A 22,549-nucleotide genomic window follows, 5' to 3' on the forward strand; every position below is an offset into this window, starting at 1 on the left:
TCGAGGTTGGTTAGAAACTTTATAATCCCGCTCAGACGTAACCTTGAATAGCCCGCATAAATGAAAGGGAAGACACTAATTTAAATTTTTGATGATTAACTAATAACGGAAAACAATTTACTTTAAATTCAATTAAGTACATACAAGCAGTTTTTAAAAGTTTTTTCTTCCCGATGTAATAACCTATTATAGTAAGTTTCCGGTTTTGGCCACAATTGATACGTAAATTTCAAAACGTTAAATAATTCGTCATTTCATTTAAACCTTTCTCTTCTAACGCTCATTTCCAACACATTTTATATATCACATTTTTAGATTTAGCTTAAACCACATAACCACCCCTGATAATCACTGTGAAATATTTCGAGATATATAATTCGACACACTCATACAAGTACAAGTCATTGTAGTAAGAGGCTATAAACTGGACGACCGGGGTTCGATCCCCGACGAGGGCAGAGGATTTTTGCTGAAGACTCAGCGTCCAGAACGGCTCTGGGGCCTACCCAGTCGCCTATCTAATGGGTACCGTGGTGCTTTCGCGAGGGTAAAGCAATGTAGGGGCGTGATTCTGACCACTGAACCCCGTTTTGTGAAATAGTTCAAGAATGAATACGAGCTATACCCTTCTTTTCGTCCCAAGCGCTTACATTGCTATACGGACGGGTAAGTCGGCAAAAACAGCGAAAGCACCACGGTACCCATTAGATAGGCGACTGTGTAGGCCCCAGAGCCGTTCTGGACGCTGAGTCTTCAGCAAAAATCCTCTGCCCTCGTCGGGGATCGAACCCCGGTCGTCCAGTTTATAGCCTCTTACTACAATGACTTGTACTTGTATGAGTGTGTCGAATTATATATCTCGAAATATTTCACAGTGATTATCAGGGGTGGTTATGTGGTTTAAGCTAAATCTAAAAATGTGATATATAAAATGTGTTGGAAATGAGCGTTAGAAGAGAAAGGTTTAAATGAAATGACGAATTATTTAACGTTTTGAAATTTACGTATCAATTGTGGCCAAAACCGGAAACTTACTATAATAGGTTATTACATCGGGAAGAAAAAGCTATTAAAAACTGCTTGTATGTACTTAATTGAATTTAAAGTAAATTGTTTTCCGTTATTAGTTTATCATCAAAAATTTAAATTAGTGTCTTCCCTTTCATTTATGCGGGCTATTCAAGGTTACGTCTGAGCGGGATTATAAAGTTTCTAATCAACCTCGATAATCGGAAGTCAACTGTACTAATTATATTCAACTCATTATTTGTACATCTCAATTGTTTAAACACTTCGTTTTCATTCAATTGTTGCAGCGTGTTGATACATTGTTTACATTGTTGGAATGTTTACTGACGTCATCAACAAAACTCCTGCAACACAGACGTGAAGAAACAGAACGGAACAGAGAACAGTCTGCAACCAACAATTTGAAAGAGAACATAATTTTATAAGGTAAGTGGCAACTGGCCTCCTGACTGAAACTGTGTTTGCTTCTTTCATGTCCAAATTATAACCACAATTCACTTCGCAGCTAATGGCATGGTTCAGATATTAAGTGTAGAGAATTAATTTTCATTATGAGCCGTACAATCTTGATTTTTAACTTTTCAGATGGAAAATAACTTTACAGCTGATGCGAACAGCACCGAAGTCGCCAAAACCTTGAATTCATGTGTCGTACTTGGAACCTTATCGCTGACTATTTATGTGGTGCTGAATCTATATCTCATATACTTCCTAATAGCAGGAATTTTGGGCCTGAATAAGTAAGTACACTTACATATTCTTTGAAATATTTATGATAATAAGCAGACGTTTAGAATTCCCAGAATATTATGCTAAGGAACGGAGAAAAATACGATTTTTCACATTTTACGATAAGAAAATGTCTAAATTTAAAAAGTAATAAAATTCGCTACGTAAAATTAGGACCATCTCACAGAGGATTATTGTAACAGCCAGGTCGCGTATGTATAATCTGGATTTAGCACGCAACTTGGAAACGTCTATATGACATTAATTTTAAGCTTCTAATGCAAATACCTTTAATTTCAAAACAAGAATTTTGAATCTTCGAGAGATTTCTCTTATATTACTTTGAAACTAACATTAGCAATGCGTCTGTGGTGCAATTGGTTGCATGGCCACAGACAAGAGGTCACCACATCACACACGTCCTGTAATTTCCGTCATCTCTGTTATCTCAATCTGTGTTACAGGACTTCTCATGAATCACCACATAATTCGACACTGATTACGATAAGTGCAGATTCCAACACAGATATCACCAACAATTCCACCACTAACAGTACATCACCAACAATTTCTACACGAGAAGAAGTACCCTTGACAGAAATTGCATTTGTTGTCATTTCTCTCATGATTGTGTCATTATTATTGCTATATTTAGGGATATACATTATAACTTATTAGCGGAATAAGTAAGTACACTTACATATTCTTTGAAATATTTATGATAGTAAGCAGACGATCTGTATTCCGAAAATATTTCGCTAAGGAACGGAAAAATTTACGACTTTTTTTATTTTTTACGATAAGAAAATGTCTAAATTTAAAAAGTAATAAAATTCGCTACGTAAAATTAGAACCAGCTCACAGATGATTATTGTAATAGCCAGGTGGCGTAACTATAATCTGGATGCAGCACGTAACTTCGGAAGGTCGCTCAACTTCTGAAGAAACACCGAATGTCAAACACGGCTGAAAAATATACGATCCAAAACCTGCTTTATGATATTAATTTTAAGCCTGAAATGCAAATGTATTTCAATTTCAATAAAAGGTTTTGTTGATTCTAAACGTTTCGTTTATATAACTTTAAATTAACATTTTCTTTGCTTCCGTAGTACAATTGGTTGCCTTGCACATAAGCAATAGTCGTGGGAACCAAGAGGTCATCTCATCACCCACGTACAAAAATCTCCTCTATCTCTGTGATCTCAATATGTGTTACAGGACTACTCGTGAATCGCCACATAATTCTACACTGAGTACGATAAGTGCAATTAATTCCACCACTAATAGTACATCACCGACACTTTTCACACGAGCAAACGAATAACTATCATCGCCACACCACGTATCAGCAGAAACAAATATAATCCACGCAGAAGACACCGCAGACATCTCTTCCTGTGAGGAAGACTGTTAGTCTCAGAGAAAAATGGCCACATGTTCGGACACGCAGTAAAATAGGTCCTAAATCGTACTCAAGTTCGATCTACGGGGAACCCGTTCGTCCTAGGGAACATCGGCGGCACGTTGAGCCTAAGAGGCCTCCAACCCTGTAGTCGTACTTTTAGAAGATCTTCTCTGATGGTGATGTTCACATCCCCATGTTGTCAGATAACAATGCTACAATATCTCAAGCTCATTTGTTGTCGGCTTCAAGTGGCCATCATGTGATCGTGTAGGGTCCAGTCTTTATCAGCAACTCACGTGTGAGGTCTCAGTAGTGCACGGGAGATCTCATCTAGCTCGAGTCGGGAGTTTCGGATGTCCTGGAGGAGTGTGCTAAAGACCACTCCAATCCACGAGAGCGTGAATCTTACCCGGGGTGATCTTGATTGGACCCCTGGTGCACTTGTGGGAAAACTGAAATGCAGCCCAGAAGATGGTATCAGAATTTGAAGACACAGAAAGACCATATTAAGCGATAAAGCGTAGTCGTTTCTTTAAAACGTTGTGAACAGTTGTTCTACAGAACACTTCGGCACTGATTTCTTCGGGCTACGCAGATAACTTGCTCGCACAGCTTCAGTGGTATCGTCAGACCCTGATGGTCGTCCTGGACGTGACTGCTTCAGTAGGCTGCCCGTTTGTCTGAGTTGTTGGTCAAAACGGCGAATGTTATTTTCGTGTGGTAGTTCTTCATTAAACACATGGCGGTATTCACGCCTAACAAGTGTAACTGACTAAAAATTAGCAAGCCAAAAAGCACATTGAACCTTCCTCTGCACCGTAATCATGGCGACTAAGAAGCTTCACACGGCTATTGACCTTGTAACACAGCGCGCATGCGCTTGCGCTAGATCCTGTGTACGTATCGAAACATTAGAGAGTTTCTCTTTATTTTAACTTTTATTTCATGTTTCTATCGTGCTTTGTTCCAAAAATATGACTGTTTGTTACCCCACCATTATTTTACATGCACACAAAAATTACCTGACAAGAACGATACAAAAATCTAAAGCAGTGTTTAAAAACATTTTTATAGATAAGTCTATTTAAATATCATATATACATTTAAAACATTACTTAACTTTACTTAATTAAACCATATGATGCAGATTGTGGCCATAAAAATGACCACTAACCAACCAACGTATTTATTTCAGCATGTCTTAATCAACTCAATTTTGAAGTACGAGGTGCGATCAGAAAGTTTAAAGGCTGTGTCAATAGAGGGCGAACCGGATGTAGTACGAGCTTCTGCCGCTAAGAGGTTGGACCTACATTCATAGTGAATCAGTGTGCCAGCCGGCATCATCGAATTAGCATTTGTTTCTTAGTTACCGGCGTTTTGGTAGTGCATTACACCGACCCTCATGCGATTGCGGAATGGCGGATTTTCATGAACAAATCAAATTTTTGCCAAAGACTCGCCAAAACGGCTACGGAAACCTATGAAATGCTAAAGCAAGCATTTGGGGAGTCCGCAATGGGTCGTGCACAAACTTTTGTGTGGCATTCACGTTTTAAAAATGGCCGAACCTCTGTCGATGATGACGAGCGTTCTGGACGACCATCTTCGAGCACAACGCCCGAAAATGTTACGAAGATTCGGCAGGCCATTCACGAAGATCGACGTCGTACCATGAACGACTTGTGTGACATTGTTGGGAAAGGCTATGGGACCTGTCAGCTGATTCTAAAGGAAGAACTCCACATGCGACGCATCATGACAACGCGCCAGCGCACACCGCCCTCAAAGTTCGGCAGTTTTTGGCCTCAAACACCATGGCCGTCATCCCGCACCCTCCTTATTCGCCAGATTTAGCTCCGTGTGACTTCTTCCTCTTCCCAAAGATGAAAATTCAGCTAATGGTAAGGAGATTTGAGACGATAGAAGAGATTCAGGCAGAATCGCAGATGGTGCTTGACAGGCTGACAAAGAAAGATTTCCAGGGATGCTTCCAGGCTTGGCAGCGGCGCTGGGATCGTTGTGTTGACTCCCAGGGGAACTACTTCGAGGGTGATGGATGAATTTAATACCTGAGATAAGTGTACGGGTTTTTATAGGCGCAGTCTTGAAACTTTCTGATCGCATCTCTTATGTGTCGATGGTGCGTTGTTGAAGTAAACTGTTTTCCGGATATTATCCATCGTCCAAGTTTAAACAAAATCAATAAAAACCACGACATTTCTTAGATGGGAGTCTATCTCCGTGTTCAGATAAAACCTACTCTGTTGGGTCCAGTCGGTAGAGCTAATTCCTACCTCCAGTTCAGTTTACGGTAGTGAAATTTTCCCTCCTCTTACCTCTAAAAGACTTCATGTCGTATTACAAGACAGCCTTATTTTCAAATTCATTCGGTTTCTGAGTTGGAAATACACCAACGTCTTCCTATTCCTAGATTCCTTTACGGACTTCAGTTACCGGATCTTCCTCCAGTAGTGGCTGGCACTGAGTGAATCACTATATATTGATTGATGTTCGGTCAGCCTTAATACGCATACTTATCAGTTCTATACGCCATGGCTCATAAATCCGTCACATTTTGTTGTTGCATAAACTTCACTTACAGTGAATTTTCAGGTTTTTACTGCAGCGAATATGAAAATGACTCCATTTTTAAATATTGCGCCTTGTAATCTGATAGTTTACCGACGTTTCAGAGGTGCTTGGTGACTTTGTAATCAGGGCGATAAGTGGTCATTGAAGATGGTTATCTTTATAGACTGTATTTCTTATACAATAAATTAATTTTCTGTATGAGTTTTACCTCATATATAATAACATTAAGAAAACTGTAAAATTTCTAAACTTTCACGGCAAGAAAATTCAATGAAGTCTTCTCTAGTGATTAGTAAACATGAACCCTCACGATGGAAGAAGAAACGGTCTCCGAAACGTTGTACTGTAAAACCATACTTATACTGCTTATCGCCTGAGATTTCATTGCACTTAATAATAGAGAAAAAAGTTTTAAAAATCAGTATTCGATCTAATGAAAGTTTTTAAAAGATTATGTAATGCGAGGGAGAACGGTTTTAAACTTTGCATTCTCAAAAGACTGGACAATTATGTGAACACGCTGTACTCGGTCCTGTTCTAGCTTGGGTGTTCTACTTGCTTACCTAATTTGAATCTTCAATCAAAACCAACAGAAAGCTGGTACAGTGTTGTATAACAAAAGGGAATATTAAAAGCAACTTGGCTTGTATAGAAGATTAACATGATCCAGTCCAACGCTTATCCGTTCATCATTGTGTTTCCAAAGCCTGGCTACAGATTAACAGCAGTGGAGAAAGATACATTGTTACAGACTATTAATAGAAAAATGTGTATGACTATTTATGTTTTGTCTTTTATGCATAAATTATTGTAATCGTTAAAATTATAATTTTCGACCTCCTGGGATAATGATTAAGTGTCTATATGTGTGTATTGTTTTTAAATTATTACAATAGTTTAAATGGTAAAGCTGTTAAGGTTTACATTTGTCATAAAGCCACTATCGTCTACGTCTGGATTACTATTGTCATGATGTACAACAATTTATTTTACAGCGTATGCAATTTTTGGCTGTTTTTATAGTTACGTTAGTTTGTTTACTGGTGCAAATGGAATCATGCAGACATTTCACACGTTCCTAGCTTAATTTTGTTTTTAAATAGAATTAAAAGTGACGTGGGTCCAACCAGCACAATTTAAGAGCATAAATAAATTTATAAATCTCGCATTGATCTACAGAGTTGATCTTCATATTAATGCATACGCAGATCAAGACCTGCCCATTAGATGTGATTGACAAATTTAGGTTAGAAGTGGCAATCTAAGAGGGAATAATTAAGTAATTCCAATAAAATTAAAATATTACTTAGATTTGGAATATTTTTATTCGTTCAGTGATTAAAAAATAATTATCGGACAGAAATATATTTGTTCGACAGCAATCTTTTTTTAAAATTGTCGTCCGCAGTGGCTGTACCGTTGATATCCTTCGTCCACATTTCGTGAAGTGTTTTCGATAAATTCCGTCTTTATAAACGGATTATCCACTTAATCCCTCAGTCTTAAAATCAAACAATAACATTATAGGATGTTTGTATACTTAGTTTTAAAAGTTATGATGACAATAAGTGTCTGATTAATAGTTAATAGGAGGTGGAGACAAGAGACAAAAGCAAAATTACGGCCGGGATTTACTGCTTATTCAAGCCCAAAATTATGTTGTACGTTAGTTAAGCAACATCTTGGTGAATAGATAATAATTTTGCTTGATAATGTGACAGTAACTTTATATGCTGCGTGAGATTTCTGTTCGTAAGTATTTCCGAAGATTTCTAAGAAGAGTTTGTTGAGAGTTAAATGGCACTACAAGGTCTGTCAGCATCACTTCGCTAATTATATTACATTCAACAAGCTGCTGAACAAGAGAAAAGTAATTCGGCACAGCTGGAAACGTGTGGTTGGTAAATAGGGACTTGATGGTGATATTATGCTCCATTCTATGTAAGAATAAGAATGTCTCTTATTTTCAAAGGCAGCGTCAAATATCAATGTAAAATTCAGAAGAAGCCAGTTTAATACGAACAAGCAACGGCCTTTATAAGATTCGTATCCGAAGACTGAACTTTGTAACAAGACCGAGGTTATACGTACGTTCATAAATAGTTTTAATTTACATCACAGAATAATTCATCAAAGACATAAATAACAGAATAAAAATTTCCTTGAATATTTTCCATCGTCTAATAAAATAATAAAATAGAAAACGTTTCGGAGATTGATTTCCATTTCCGAAACGTCGTTTTCTATTTATTATTTTACTAGACGATGGAAAATATCCAAGGAAATTTTTATTCAAATAACTCACCATCTTGTCGAACTTTTAGATTTGATATAAATAATAGAAATCAACATTACTTTTACTGAGTCAGGATAAAATAATAAAATAGAAAACGACGTTTCGGAGATAGATTTCCATTTCCGAAACGTCGTTTCCTATTTATTATTTTCCTAGACGATGGAAAATATCCAAGGAAATTTTTATTCAAATAACTCACCATCTTGTCGAACTTTTAGATTTGATATAAATAATAGAAATAAACATTACTTTTACTGAGTCAGGATTTTGATATTGACGGTTTTGGAAATACACAATGGACTAAACTAAATTTTAAATATAAATTACAATTTCGCTTCCTGAAACCAACTACACTTTTCCTCTCTCTATAACCTTCACGATCCGAACGATGAAGTTATTGATATCTTCCTTTTATATGAAATAACCATAACAAGTAATATTTTTTTTGATTTGCCCTAGGACTGTCTAACGCTTCAAATTTAAGACTATTGGGCCTCGTTGTTTATGCCCACAGTTTTATTGCATCGCTCGTGAAAGCTTAAAAAATATTTTGGTTAGGTGAATTGGGAGAATAGGGCCAATTCTTGGTCACCTAAACCCCCGGATCTAGCCCATTTAATTTTTAATTTCGGAATAATGCCAACGACTACATGTATTGAAGACGCCCAGTCAGGAAGAGAACAAGTAGGAAGTGAAATGTGTCACTTTATAATTCCGGAAAAGCTGAATCGATTCTGGTAGAATCCGGATTACCGTCGCCATGTGGGCACACACATTGGATTTGTGGCAGTAAAGTTACTCTCTGAATGCAGCTGTTTGAGATTGATCTCGTGCTACAGAGACTTGGCGTAATTGTTGTCGGTGTTTAAGGTCACTGTAGTGAATTTATGGTTCTGGCTGATCGCTATTTTTTGGTTGGCGTAAATGAAACCATCCACATTTACAGATACACGAAACAACCCGAGAGAATGCCGAAGAATTCCGAAAGCATGATACAAAACTTTGTGATCTACACTTAAAATTATTCATTGTCAGGACTTTTTCCATCGTCTTCTCTTTAAAATCACGACGTTTCGGAGGCTGGTTCTGTCTCCGTCTTCAGGTGAGAGGCACCTACTCTGTTGGGTCCCTTAGATAGAGCTAGTCCCACTGGACCAGTGTCAGAGACTAGCTCGATCTAAGGGACCCAACAGAGTAGGCGCCTCTCACCTGAAGACGGAGACAGAACCAGCCTCCGAAACGTCGTGATTTTAAACAGCAGACGATGGAAAAAGTCCTGACAATGAATAATTTTAAGTGTAAACTACCGTAGTCAAAACCCTTTAGAATAGAATTTGTGATCTAGCTACTCTTTTTGTGCTACTGAATTATATTCTGTCTTCTTGCATTTAATGAAGATACCTTTTAATATTACGTATTTTTTTCTCTCGTCCGTCGTATTTTAAAAAAAATATGGAACCTTGCATCGAAAATATGAATTTTTCGGTTGAATGTCTGATTCCCTGATAGTTCATATACTACAGTCATTTTTACCCTTGAAAATTTATATAACTGTTACAATTAAATGTAAATCAGAATTGTAATGAGTATAATTATCTAGAGTTAGTTCTAAGTATTTTATTGAAGCTATTTTTATTCCCTCTAAAAGTAAACTCGTCCAGCTACACGCCATGTAGGTTGTTTCGGGGGAGGGAGGGAATGGAGGTATAGCTTCTACTCTTTTTTGACCTCGGCATTAGAAGGGGGTGAGTGGTCAGCATCACGCCCCGGCCGCACTGTTTCTTTCCCTCTATCAGACAATAAGAAGAATAAAGATTGTTTGTAATATTTCAACATAAGTTGTGAAATTATCTCAAGAATTTGTTTTAAAACTATTTGCCTAAAATTAATTATCTGAGGAGTAATTCTTCCTCACCCCACCCCTCTTTCAAAGTCTGGAGCAGGGAACGAACAGAGACTTAAAGCAAATATCTTCCTTTTGATTAAGGCTGATATTATGTAGTAACACTACTGATGCAGAAACTTACCAGGTGCCGCAGCGCCTTGCGGTTTAAAAACAATAGACCGTAATTACCTTATTAAAAGGTATTCTAGTGAAGTGAAATTGCGTTACAAAGGTAAAGAGTGGAAGGATCAAACACGTGCTCTTACAGAAGGATGGAAACACTCAGGTTGTTGGTGTCGAAGAGGATGATTACTTCTGCAGAAACCCATCTAAATTTACGAGGAGCTGCAACGTACGCATAACATCTACCTCTCCAGCCCCTTTACTCTTGACGTCTATAACAACATATAAAAGTTATCGTTACAAGATTAAAATAGTCGGTGTAATGTTTTTGCTACGAGGCGATAAGAGATGAAGCCATTAAAAAGAAAAGATTACTGTAGTGAGATTCCAATTTGCAGTCCCATTTACGATACGGTACGTGTGAAGTTTTATAAGTGATGGTGTATACGTATATTTACTGTGTTCGCGTTTTATATGCTGCACAAATATCGTTATAAACTTTGAAGAGTTAAAGGATGGATGCTTTAATATTTTACCCTGTCATCACTTCAATATCGGACTAATAGGCTTCCAACGCTACACAAAATACACGATCTTGTTGCTACTTTTAATGTAACTGGAATGCAATTTAGTCCACCGATAAGTCTCTCTAAATACCTTAAAGTTCTTTAGATATGTATACACTTTATCATTCCACATTTATTGAACATAACTCTGGCGATATCACTGTGTCGTTCTGAATCAAATCACCTAATGGCAAAATGAAGCCGAGAAACTGTTTAACTTACCTTCAACCACCAATCGTGTGCAGACGTACTACGATTCCAATGGCCTTCTTGATTGTGACATTGTACAGTCTCATGGGTGACTTTTGCTACCAAAGTTCTGGAGGAACATATCGACACAAATGTTGGTGACCAACTGCAAGATTACACGATGTCACATTCAGGATCACAGTTCAAATTTTCCCCGAGATGAAATATAAAACCTTTTCTGACGATTGTATTATTTCAGATGTTACATAACGTAGCCTATGGTAAGGCTAGAAATATACAGTGGTAACAAATAGGTAGGTAGTACATACAAGTTAACGATTCATTTTGTATGTAATTTTCACAGGTAGTCTCACATATTCCAGCCTTTGACGGATAAATCTCACAAATTGAAAACTTTGCATCTACAGCTTAGTGTGTGTTTGGCAACTGTGCCGTCAGGACTAGGATACGGTGAAACCGATACATCAACCGCCGACAGTGGAAAAAGACCGTGTCTTGCTGCCAGCACAGACGCCAAACGTCCTAAACGTAGAACATAATTATTTTGCTACAAACCAAAATTGTAACACTCCTAGTTGTATAAATGAAGTTTTGCATTAATAATTCGCGACAAGCATACTCCTGTTTCTGTTTATATAACAGATTTTTATTTGTCTTATAAAACATGTAGGTTTACTAGACGTGATAGTTTTAAAATTGCAGGTGCAGAAAGTCACATAATGGTTCTGTTGTAGCTTTCTAATCTTTCCGAGGGCCACTTCTACTACTCAGGCTTACTCTCACACTCGACGCCCAGACCCCACAATAAGGTGTGGCAAATGTTCTGTCCCGAGAGATCCTACCTGACACTCCCGTATTTATTGTGGTAGCAACAGAGTTCATTTGTTCCTCTTAAAACATCCTCCTGATCCATTATTTAGAACCCTCTGGAGGGAGACGGAGTTGGTACGACTGAAATACGCGCAGACTCCTAAATCGTCAGAGAGCATAGCTATGGTCATGAACACAGAATAATTAAAGACCATAAAGTACAAAGTAGATGCAAAGGCTGTCCCACTAGATAACAAACGGCCTTGCTTCTAATTCTAACTGACGTCAATGTGGAAAAAGGAACCTACCTCCATAGCTCAAAAGTCAAATGAGAGGAGACGTGCCTCGAGTGACATCTGTCAGCAACCTTTGTAACTTGGGAAAGTGGGATGTTAATATGCTGTTTACTATGTAGCAGATCTATCTGAAATTATATTGGGGCCTTGGCATTTCCTTTCGATTTAATGTGCAGTAATAAGAGACCACTCAAATGAAGTCAAGACGTTAGTAGTAATAAGACAGAATTTTTGCTCTTTAAGAATTTACTAAATTCTGCTCACTTCAAAGATTGAACTAAGCTCCAAAATTATCCGTAGATCTGTTACAGATTAATAAACTGATTTAATTTTAAGTTGAGCGTATATGAATTCCCAACAAGCGTTTCCTGTTTTTAATTTTATTCCAATCATAATTTAACGATTAATTAATTTGGCATATTACAAGTTTCCAAGTATATTTCTTAATAAGATTATGATGATCACTCAGGTAATCTTCCCCACCATTTATTGAACTCCACGACTTATTACCGAGTTTACAAGAGCCAACCACTAGATCCTATCCTGAGCCAGTTCAGTCCATTCACCACCCTGATCTTCTACTTCTTTAGGCTGTTAATTTAATGTTTAATTGTAGCTTACGTAAAGCGGGCCTTGAAATGAATTATAGTTAATAGAACTTTCACACTATCTTATAGCATTTCGGTTGTATTTTAATATTGTTATTTATTGCAAACATGAATAAAACTAATGGTTAGTTGACACTGATTTATTATAATTTATTGACGACATGTCTCCAATAAATTAGTGTTAACTGACAGTTATTTTGATTACTATGATAAATTATATAATATTTCATATTACAGTATTCCTCTAACGCAAATACGCTATATCAAATTTTATAAAAATGTATCAAACTGCTAAAGATATGTACGACAATATCTTTCAAGGTCCTTAAGGTGCTACTTCTCTGCATTTTAACTGAATACTTGATTTAGGAAATATTTTTTTCAACTGGAATATGTTTTTGAGTGTTGGATGTGACTGGGATCTTAACTAACTCGATGGAACTAAGTCCTCAGTTAAGAAATTCCTCGCGTGTCATAGATTCCGATGGTTCATTTTCAAGTGTGCGTCAGCGTTCCCTTCACCGAGGAAGAATAATTCAACCCAAACTTACCATAATGATTTCCATAACATTCATTATAATATTACACTACTTCCACCGTCTATTAGTTCTTCTGGGTGGTGTCTTTCGTTCCGCACTTCACAACCAAAATTTTGTTCGCATTTCTAATCTCCCTTTTTAATCCTCATTGAATTGATCCATACGTTTAATTTTAGAATTAACTAATTTTTTAAAAGATTAAAGTTTATATTTCCTTGGGTTTTGCCACTTTTTCTTACTTTGGGATAACTAATTTTCTTATTATTGTTATTCAGATATTTTTCCTGGCACGCGCTTGCGGTGATTTATAGGAAGGGCCCTGTATCCATTCGTTTGCAGCCATCCGTAAGCTTCTGGCCATAAATCTAAGACGTCTTACCTTACATTCGTATTCTTCTTACACAACCATGGCAAATCTTACAGTTATGTTTGTGTTACAAAGTCATCATTCGACCTTAACATTGTATTCGCCTGGTAAACTGTTCTCTTTATAAGCATTACTTGGAGACAATATCTAAAGTAACGTAAGATTTAAGGTTCTCATGGCTCCAAGTATAAAGATTGCTCTCTCCTGTGTTGTTAGGCCTTGTAGTCTAGTAGAAGTCTACCGACGTTTCAGAAGTATTTGCTGCCTCCATCATCAGGGCGATCATCGTCATCTTCATCAGTAGTGATGTGCAGTGTTACGTATTAACTTTCATAGTGACAATTCAAAAACTGGGTTGTGAGTTTGAATCGATTGGTTAACACTTCTTCTTCGTATTCTGATGTTCCAGTTCAAACCTTGGTCCGGGCGTCTGCTGTCCTCAGTACCTCCAGAGAAATGCCCGGATAGCGCCTTAAAAATTATGCCATTATCACTTTCTTCTACATCTTTCCACAATTGTTCCTTTGAGTATTTGTAAAAAAAATACCGGTGCATTTGTAACTTGTTGTTCTTGTAGATTGGGAGATATAACTTCACAACTATGTAAAACAATAGGTAGAATTATACTTTAATTTTTATGCAGGACGCTAGAAACAGTGAACTGAATTATGCCACAGTAGGAACTTCCTGGATTTAATAGGCTTATAATTAATTGTATCATGAAAATAATTTCGATTTAAATTACAACATACGCTCCATATTGTTTAAGCTTTATTTTAAAGTGATAAAACAAAATTTTACCCAAGCACCGTTTAAATGCCAGGAAATACTTAATATGCATACTTTCACGACCTAAATTACATACTAGTTCCTGCACTAAATTCCTTACCTTTGTTTCGCCACATAAAGCGAGATATACGATAAGTTGTTGGGGGGCCTTTATTGTTACACTCATTAATACAAAAGGTATTAATTATCTTACGAATTTTTAGTATATAGTGAATGAGAAAGATATTATTAACTGACAGAATATAAAGTATGTACTTCGCTTAGTCAGCAAGTGTAGCTAAAATCGCATACCGCCTTCTAACGAGAGGTCAGAAACGCTATATGCCGTTTTAATCTACATGACTGTATGTGCATATAATGTACACACACGGACACACTGTTATTATCCTCCAGTTTTAAATCAGTATTCATAGCCTCTGACGTCACATGCCACTACCTCAACTCGTCCAGCGGTTTTTATGGCCCAATGAGGCTGTGGACATTGGGTAGCACAGAGATTACTTTTATGTTTCAGATACTGTATCATCTGCCCTCGCGTTATCTCGGCTAGATATTCATTTGCATGGGAAAATTACAAAATAAGCGAGCTAGAATGATTGTGCGAAGATAGAGTGGTAGCAAATGAGAACGTAAAGACACAGAAAAGAATTAATCAACAGTAGCTGAATCAGCAGTGCACTGAAGAATACAGTATCGGTAAGCAGTTTCAGTATACGGGGCAAAGAATAAATTTGTGCTTCACGTAATTATCTTCGAGAGCTTTAAATCTGAAAGTTTTTGACAAATATGTTTATCAAATTAAATAATTATTGAAACTCCGTATGAATAACATGCTAATGTATCACCCACGTGTGAACATTATAATTATCTGCCCTCAGTAATAAAATCATGGCTATTATTCGAGCTTCTGATGTGGAAGCAACATTAATGTCGTTTGATACAAGTGTCTGATATTTAAAATAAAACTACGTAAACAGAATTAATTCTAGAACTATTAATTCTTTAGAAATTCAGTAGCACTTATTGAGGTTAGGTTTGGTCTGTCTCAATGTCTGTATCGAAAAATAAAAGGCAGATAAATGAGGGAATCTGTTGATATCTCGATTAGAGTCGAAGTCGCTGTCTGTACAGGTCCAAGATATTATCGAAAATATTACCCAATCCGATGTGTTTACTGTCTGATAGCACATGTATATGGGGATGGCCATCTTTAAGGGATATAGCAGCGTGTTGTCTGGTAGATATTGACCGACGTTTCAGAGGAGCATATTACCTCCAGCATCAGGATACTGGATCCAGAAGACAGCTATCTTCATATTTTGTCGCCATGAGAACCTCTAATCTCACAAACATGGATGGAATTTAGGAAGAGAGCTTGGATCTTGGAAATGTCATTAATATTTACACGAATCAGCATCTGTTGTCATTTCAAAACGACATGGGTTGCTTGCCACGGTCATTATAAATATTTTGGCCAGGTATACGTGACCGCCAACTTATCTTGGACTGCGTTAGACAGGATTTGAATCCACGTAAACTATGCATTGCGCATGTACTACAGGTATCCGTGTAGTTACGTGTATCTGCCAAAAGTACTCAGCTTATGCTTGACACAAATAGCGCTAACTTAATTCACCTCAATAAACTACCTCCTAAGAGACGGTATTTTATGAGGTCATTAGTGGACCGAAACAAACCAGCGGATGGATACTTCCTGACTGCCTGGCAATATAGTGCAGTGGCAATATCGTAAGTAGGTCACTTGGTTTTCTGTGAAGTATTAGAAGTTATTTTTGCGGGCAGAGTTAAGGAACCGGTAACATGTTTCATTTTTAGAATACTTTTGTTATCTTGCAAGGTCAGACAGACTTACGGATCATCTATGTGTGTCTGCCTAGCTTTAATAAATTATAAACTGGTAAATACATTTCTGTGACACTTGTGCAAATCGACAGTAGACGTCCGGGAAGGTCTTGTCGGGTCTTTGAGGACCGGAAACAGATAATATTGTGGTTGAGTCCAAGACGGGTTTGGGTCTGGTTCAAATATTGACAATCAAGCATCGAGCATTCTCTAGTCATTAACCCTACCTTTTATTAAAGTAAATGTTATTCGTAATAGCACTCATCTATCTGACTCTGGAAACAAATGCTACCGACTTGATTTTCTCGGAGATTTTTTCAGCTACTTTCTCCCAGAAATATTTCGAGATATCACATTACAAACTTGATGTCCGATATCTGCCCTAAAATTTTCATGACCTTTGAAATAATGCAGTTTTGATTAAGGTTGAAATTTTTTAAAATGCAAAACAAAAACTTGGAGGCTTCTCAGAACCTATAGCATATTTAGATGTGGCTAAGTTAAAACGAAAATTGTCAACACCAATCGTTGTATGTGATGTGTAACATTGAAATAATTATTTGTTTTCCTTTTAGTGAGTGTCATTTCCGGTCTGTTTAACTTCTCGGTTATAAATTCAATTTATTGCCCATCGCAAACCGATCAAAACATTTTTGCCCCTACGCTACGCGGTAATTTAACGAACTTAGATCTATAGAAACAGATGAGCTTTTCTTGTGACACTACCGTATGAGTTCATAGGGCACATGTGAGGAGAGAGACGAGAAGAAACAATCTTTTCCAATTTACTGGCTTGTTAATCTTGTTTAAAACTAACTCATGCTTCTGCCTGTGCTACCAACTAATCTCACCCTTCATCTTGGTATGCAAAACCCACACACTCTACTCATTTCTTGTGCTCGTTTCTCTGTTTTCCACGTGACTTCATAGCTCAAGAGTATCTGTCTAGGGAAAACACGCGGTGTTTCGCGTGCAGTAAATTTAATCTCAAAAGTTAGATGCTTCTCCTCATATACTCCATCAATCAATGTCACTGTCAGTCAACGCCTTACTTGAACTTTGTATGATTTGTGATAAGTTGCACTGATGTATTCACGAGTATTTGATGTATACATCTTTAAGTTCTTTAGCAGGGGCCATTCGCATTGCCGAAATGTTTCTCCCCCCCCGCAGTGACAACTGTCTTCATGCCTGAGCTAAAACGAATCAAAGCAGCCATCTAAGACTCCTTACCCAACTGTTTTATAAGCATCTTTATAGAAACAGCAGGGGAAATACATTAAAAAAAATATATATTAAATTAATATTATAAAGTATAAGAATGTTGTGCACCAGACAAAGGCTACAAGTAATTTCTGTTTACTGTAACTTCATAGATTGAAATACATATTATAGCTTGAATTTTAGATAATCTTTTATTTGAATTAAGATATTGTGATTTATTTAAATATAAACCTCCTGTTTTACTCGCTCGTGTGTAGCTTTAGTCCTCTTATCTGGATGTCATGTTTGCCACATTCAAATAAAAATGCTGTCTAGTAGCTACACGTAGAAGTGTTCGATTTTGTGTCAAGGCTCCCTTAGATTCCCAGGTGTAACGTGAAACTGGAAGTAACGCCTTGTGCCATATGCCCAGTCTATATAAATATATATATATATATATATACACACACACGAGGTGCGATCGGAAAGTTTCAAGACTGTGTCAATAGAGGGCGAACCGGATGTAGTACGAGCTTCTGCCGCTAGGGGGTGCGGCCTACATTCATAGTGAATCGGTGTGCCAGCCGGCATCATCGAATTAGCATTTGTTTCTTATTTGCGGCGTTTTGGTAGTGCATTACACCGACCCTCCTGCGATTTCGGAATGGCGTGTGCATCAAATTTTGCCAAAGACTCGCCAAAACGGCTACGGAAACCTATGAAATGCTAAAGCAAGCATTTGGGGAGTCCGCAAACTTTTGTGTGGCATTCACGTTTTAAAAATGGCCGAACCTCTGTCGATGATGACGAGCGTTCTGGACGACCATCTTCGAGCACAACGCCTGAAAATGTTACGAAGATTCGGCAGGCCATTCACGAAGATCGACGTCGTACCATCAACGACTTGTGCGACATTGTTGGGATAGGCTATGGGACCTGTCAGCTGATTCTAAAGGAAGAACTCCACATGCGACGCATCGCAGCCAAGTTTGTGCCAAGGCTCCTGTTTGAGGACCAGAAGCAGAATCGACTTCTCGTTTGTAAGGAGGTCAAAGATCTTGCACGAACCGACCCCAACTTCCTTTCTAAGCTCCGTGTGACTTCTTCCTCTTCCCAAAGATGAAAACTCAGCTAAAGGGAAGGAGATTTGAGACGATAGAAGAGATTCAGGCAGAATCGCATATGGTGCTTGACAGGCTGACAAAGAAAGATTTACAGGGATGCTTCCATGCTGGGCAGCGGCGCTGGGATCGTTGTGTTCACTCCCAGGGGAACTACTTCGAGGGTGATGGATGAATTTAATACCTGAGATAAGTGTACGGGTTTTTATAGGCGCAGTCTTGAAACTTTCCGATCGCACCTCGTATATATATATATATATATATATATATATACACCCTAGAATTCGTATTGATGCTACGGCTATGTTGGCAGTGGGCGTATTCTATGGTCATTTCTGTATATTCTGTTTAAAAGAAGAGTGTTTGTGTGTGTGTGTGTGTGTGTGTTTTTCTCGAATTTCAATTCATTCTTAAGATTGTACATATTTTGGTCCTACAATGTATCTGCCTATCTTACAAACAAAAAGTATGATTCTGCCTCAATCAACGTTCCTCCCATCTGCTCTGACAGAGAACATGGGCTCCATAATTCATAATGGGGTTTGTTTTGTGTCATTTATATAAAAGATATGACATTAGAAATGATTTACATTATTCGCTCGTTAGTTCTGTGTAACAGTTGCAACATACCAATGGAAATTAGTTATATTATTAAAGGCCTTCTAGACAACCTTAAAACCCTTTTCTCATCTGTCATTTCTGTTCTGTATGAACAGTTGAATTTCACTTCCTTAATTACTTAGAATAAGGCTAAATTCAGTCTGACGACAATTGTGTAAACAAATGTTATGGAAGAAAACGTATTTGTTCTTCTTTGGAAGATTTTCGTTGTCCTGATAACTACTTCTTTTTACTGTTGTATTTATAAATCTGCAATAGTAGTTTTACAAATAGTAAATCTTTGTAAGTAAGCCCATGTGAAAGTATTAGCAAAATTCCCGCACTATAACTGCGGGGAGTTCGATAAAAGCTTACACATCTTATAAATCTTTATTAATCATTCTATTCGTATGGCTGTCATAGAAAATATATCTATAAACCCACCATCTTCACCGAGGCACTTATATCCAGGAGAGGTTTTGGGTTTGTGACCTGAGTTCCTGTAATATTCTTGTCAACGCAAACAACTTTGTCCTTCTTGCCATTTTTCATTCATTTTATTAAAGGTATTAAGGCATTGAATCCTGGTATTAATAAGTATTATACTTTATACATTTAATTTCCTTCACAGCCTTAACCATGTACTTTTGATCGGTAAATTCCTGCTTTGCTGTTTGAGATTCTGAATAATTACGTGATTTATGAAAGCAGCCAAAGATCTGTGTCCCGCTGGTTAAAAAATCATGTAACAGGTAGTTACTACTATTGTTTATTGTTGTTATTATTAATCATAATAGATAACTTTGACTGAAGTAATAAATAGTTTAAAAGTCTAATTTTCTACCGGCCTGTGGTTGTACGATGCTAATAGTAACAACATTTATTTAGTTAATTAATTAAACGAGAGGTTTTAACTCTGTTTGCAATTGACGTTGCATGTTCAGAACTCTTCATTGATGTTCTTTTTAATCTGAATATTCTCTATAGTCTTTTAAATACATGTTAATTCTGCTTTATCTAGAACAGATAGTCAATGCGATGGATCCTGCAGAATTTGTATTTCTATTTGAAAACATCGATTGTTTATTCCGTGTATATATTATTTAACTTAGCTGTTTTTAAAAGGAAATATTTTTGTTGTTAATGACATATATCAAATTTAATTAAACTAAATTAATTAACAGAAATAGTTTCGCCGTATTAAAACTAAAAGTATAAAATACAGTCTTTTTTAAAATATGTATGCAACAAAGCAAAGGCCCTCGGCATTTAAATCTCGTTTTAAAACATATTGCACCGTAGGGTAAATCACAAAAGAGCCATATTATTAACAAAAATCACGGTAAAACAAATAGAATCACTTTGAGTTTTTTGGTCTGGTGAATAGATGCCAGCGGCTCCATCAGCCGGATGCCGACATAAAACACCGGGCAGTAATGAAAAGCTTGACTGGTCTCCTTCATGAAAGAATAGCCACTGATTGTACAGGATTCATTAGTAAAATGTGTGTGTGTGTGCGCAAAATAACAAAACAAAGGACATTCGCCCACACAGGATGTTCAGGCAATATTAAACCAGTAGATTGGACGACGCAACGGATCGTAATTTGTTTCCGTTTGATTTCTTTTTATTTAATTTTATCTTTGAAAACATTCAGATGTACAGAAACGTTTGTGTTATTTTTTCGTGATTAGCTGCCTTTTTAAAGAGAGTATCCCCGTTACCCAAAGAACAAATGAGATCAGAGAATTGTCTGTGGAGTTTTATAAACTTCAGCTTTACGCACTATGGGATAAAACAATTCAATTTCTAAATGTATTACTTTGTTTTATTTAAATCTTCCAATGTATTTTCAAAATCGCAGACTAATTTAGCTTGTCTGTCTGACGCTTAGAAGTGCCCTCCGTGTCCATGTGCTGGCTGTGTTTATAAGCCAACTTTGCACGAAATGCATGAAGCAAACGCAAAATGCTGAGCTCGTGTCTCTCAATATGTTTCATCGTATAGAAATCTCAACAGTTTTTGATTAAATCTATTTACGGTGTAGACTATTTTGTTGGCTGAATTAAGTTTTGTTTCTTATCGGACCAATTTAATATAAGAAGATTTCTGTCTTCTGGGTTGTTGCGCTGTGTAGTCTGGTCGATGTTAACCAACGTTTCAGAGGTCATACTGCCTCCGTCATCAGGGCGATGAGTATGAAGATTTCTGTCTTCTGGGTTGTTGCGCTGTGTAGTCTGGTCGATGTTAACCAACGTTTCAGAGGTCATACTGCCTCCGTCATCAGAGTATGAAGATTTCTGTCTTCTGGGTTGTTGCGCTGTGTAGTCTGGTCGATGTTAACCAACGTTTCAGAGGTCATACTGCCTCCGTCATCAGGGCGATGAATATTCTACACAGCGCAACAACCCAGAAGACAGAAATCTTCATACTCATCGCCCTGATGACGGAGGCAGTATGACCTCTGAAACGTTGGTAAACATCGACCAGACTACACAGCGCAACAACCCAGAAGACAGAAATCTTCATACTCATCGCCCTGATGATGGAGGCAGTATGACCTCTGAAATGTTGGTAAACATCGACCAGACTACACAGCGCAACAACCCAGAAGACAGAAATCTTCATACTCATCGCCCTGATGACGGAGGCAGTATGACCTCTGAAACGTTGGTTAACTTCGACCAGACTACACAGCGCAACAACCCAGAAGACAGAAATCTTCATACTCATCGCCCTGATGACGAAGGCAGTATGACCTCTGAAACGTTGGTAAACATCGACCAGACTACACAGCGCAACAACCCAGAAGACAGAAATATTCATGCTCATCGCCCTGATGACGGAGGCAGTATGACCTCTGAAACGTTGGTTAACATCGACCAGACTACACAGCGCAACAACCCAGAAGACAGAAATCTTCATATTCACCGCTGTGAGAACCTCAAGTCTTACAATTTAATATAAACTTCACCTCAAAGTGCAGAAGTGCAGAAGGATTAAATATTGTACCACAAGTGCCAGATGCAATTCGTTGGGGACATGGTTATGAACCTGGACATCTGCACTGTGGCGAACAGGATAGCATCAGTCATATGGCCCCTAAAGGTGTTACGAATGAAACTTGAAACTTTTAATGTAATTTTGCTTACTGGAGCCCCGCTAAAGTTAAACCCCGCTGGACACTGATCTAAGAAATGTAACAAAAAACTAGATTACATGGAATAGAGTCCTTATTGAGAACCTTGTGGTCTCTTAACTTATCATATGTTACAGAATGCGAAGGTTCATCACCGTGTTTACAAAATCCCTTAACTTGTCCCTGCTCTAGGTCAAATAAATCTATTACACCCCCTCTCAATATTTTTAATATTATCCAAAGTCTAGATTTACTAAGTAGTATTTTCCCTTCAGGCTTTCTAACAAGAATTTTGTACGTATTTATCATCTACCATTGCGTGCTACATAACCCGTCCATTTTATCATCCTCGATTTGATTATCCTTATAAGTT

At 37.5% G+C, this 22,549-nt stretch overlaps 1 protein-coding gene and 1 long non-coding RNA gene across 6 annotated transcripts in view; both read left to right on the top strand.

The window, feature by feature from the left end:
- Positions 1 to 22,549, top strand: part of csul (protein arginine N-methyltransferase 5) — a 546,076-nt gene that overhangs the window by 479,473 nt on the left and 44,054 nt on the right. The window lies entirely within an intron of this gene.
- LOC110836154 (uncharacterized) lies at positions 1,301 to 4,536 on the top strand. Of its 2 annotated transcripts, XR_002545191.2 has the most exons (4): positions 1,301 to 1,455; positions 1,615 to 1,769; positions 2,223 to 2,444; positions 2,980 to 4,536. It is a non-coding gene; the product is annotated as an uncharacterized LOC110836154 (long non-coding RNA). The 2 variants fall into 2 exon arrangements; XR_002545190.2 differs by lacking the exon at positions 2,980 to 4,536 and having other exon boundaries at positions 1,305 to 1,455; positions 2,223 to 2,823.

Source organism: Zootermopsis nevadensis, unplaced genomic scaffold, assembly GCF_977971745.1.
Source record: "Zootermopsis nevadensis isolate Lab colony 2312 unplaced genomic scaffold, Znev_1.0 Znev_ptg000011l, whole genome shotgun sequence".
In the NCBI taxonomy this organism is placed as follows: domain Eukaryota; kingdom Metazoa; phylum Arthropoda; class Insecta; order Blattodea; family Termopsidae; genus Zootermopsis; species Zootermopsis nevadensis.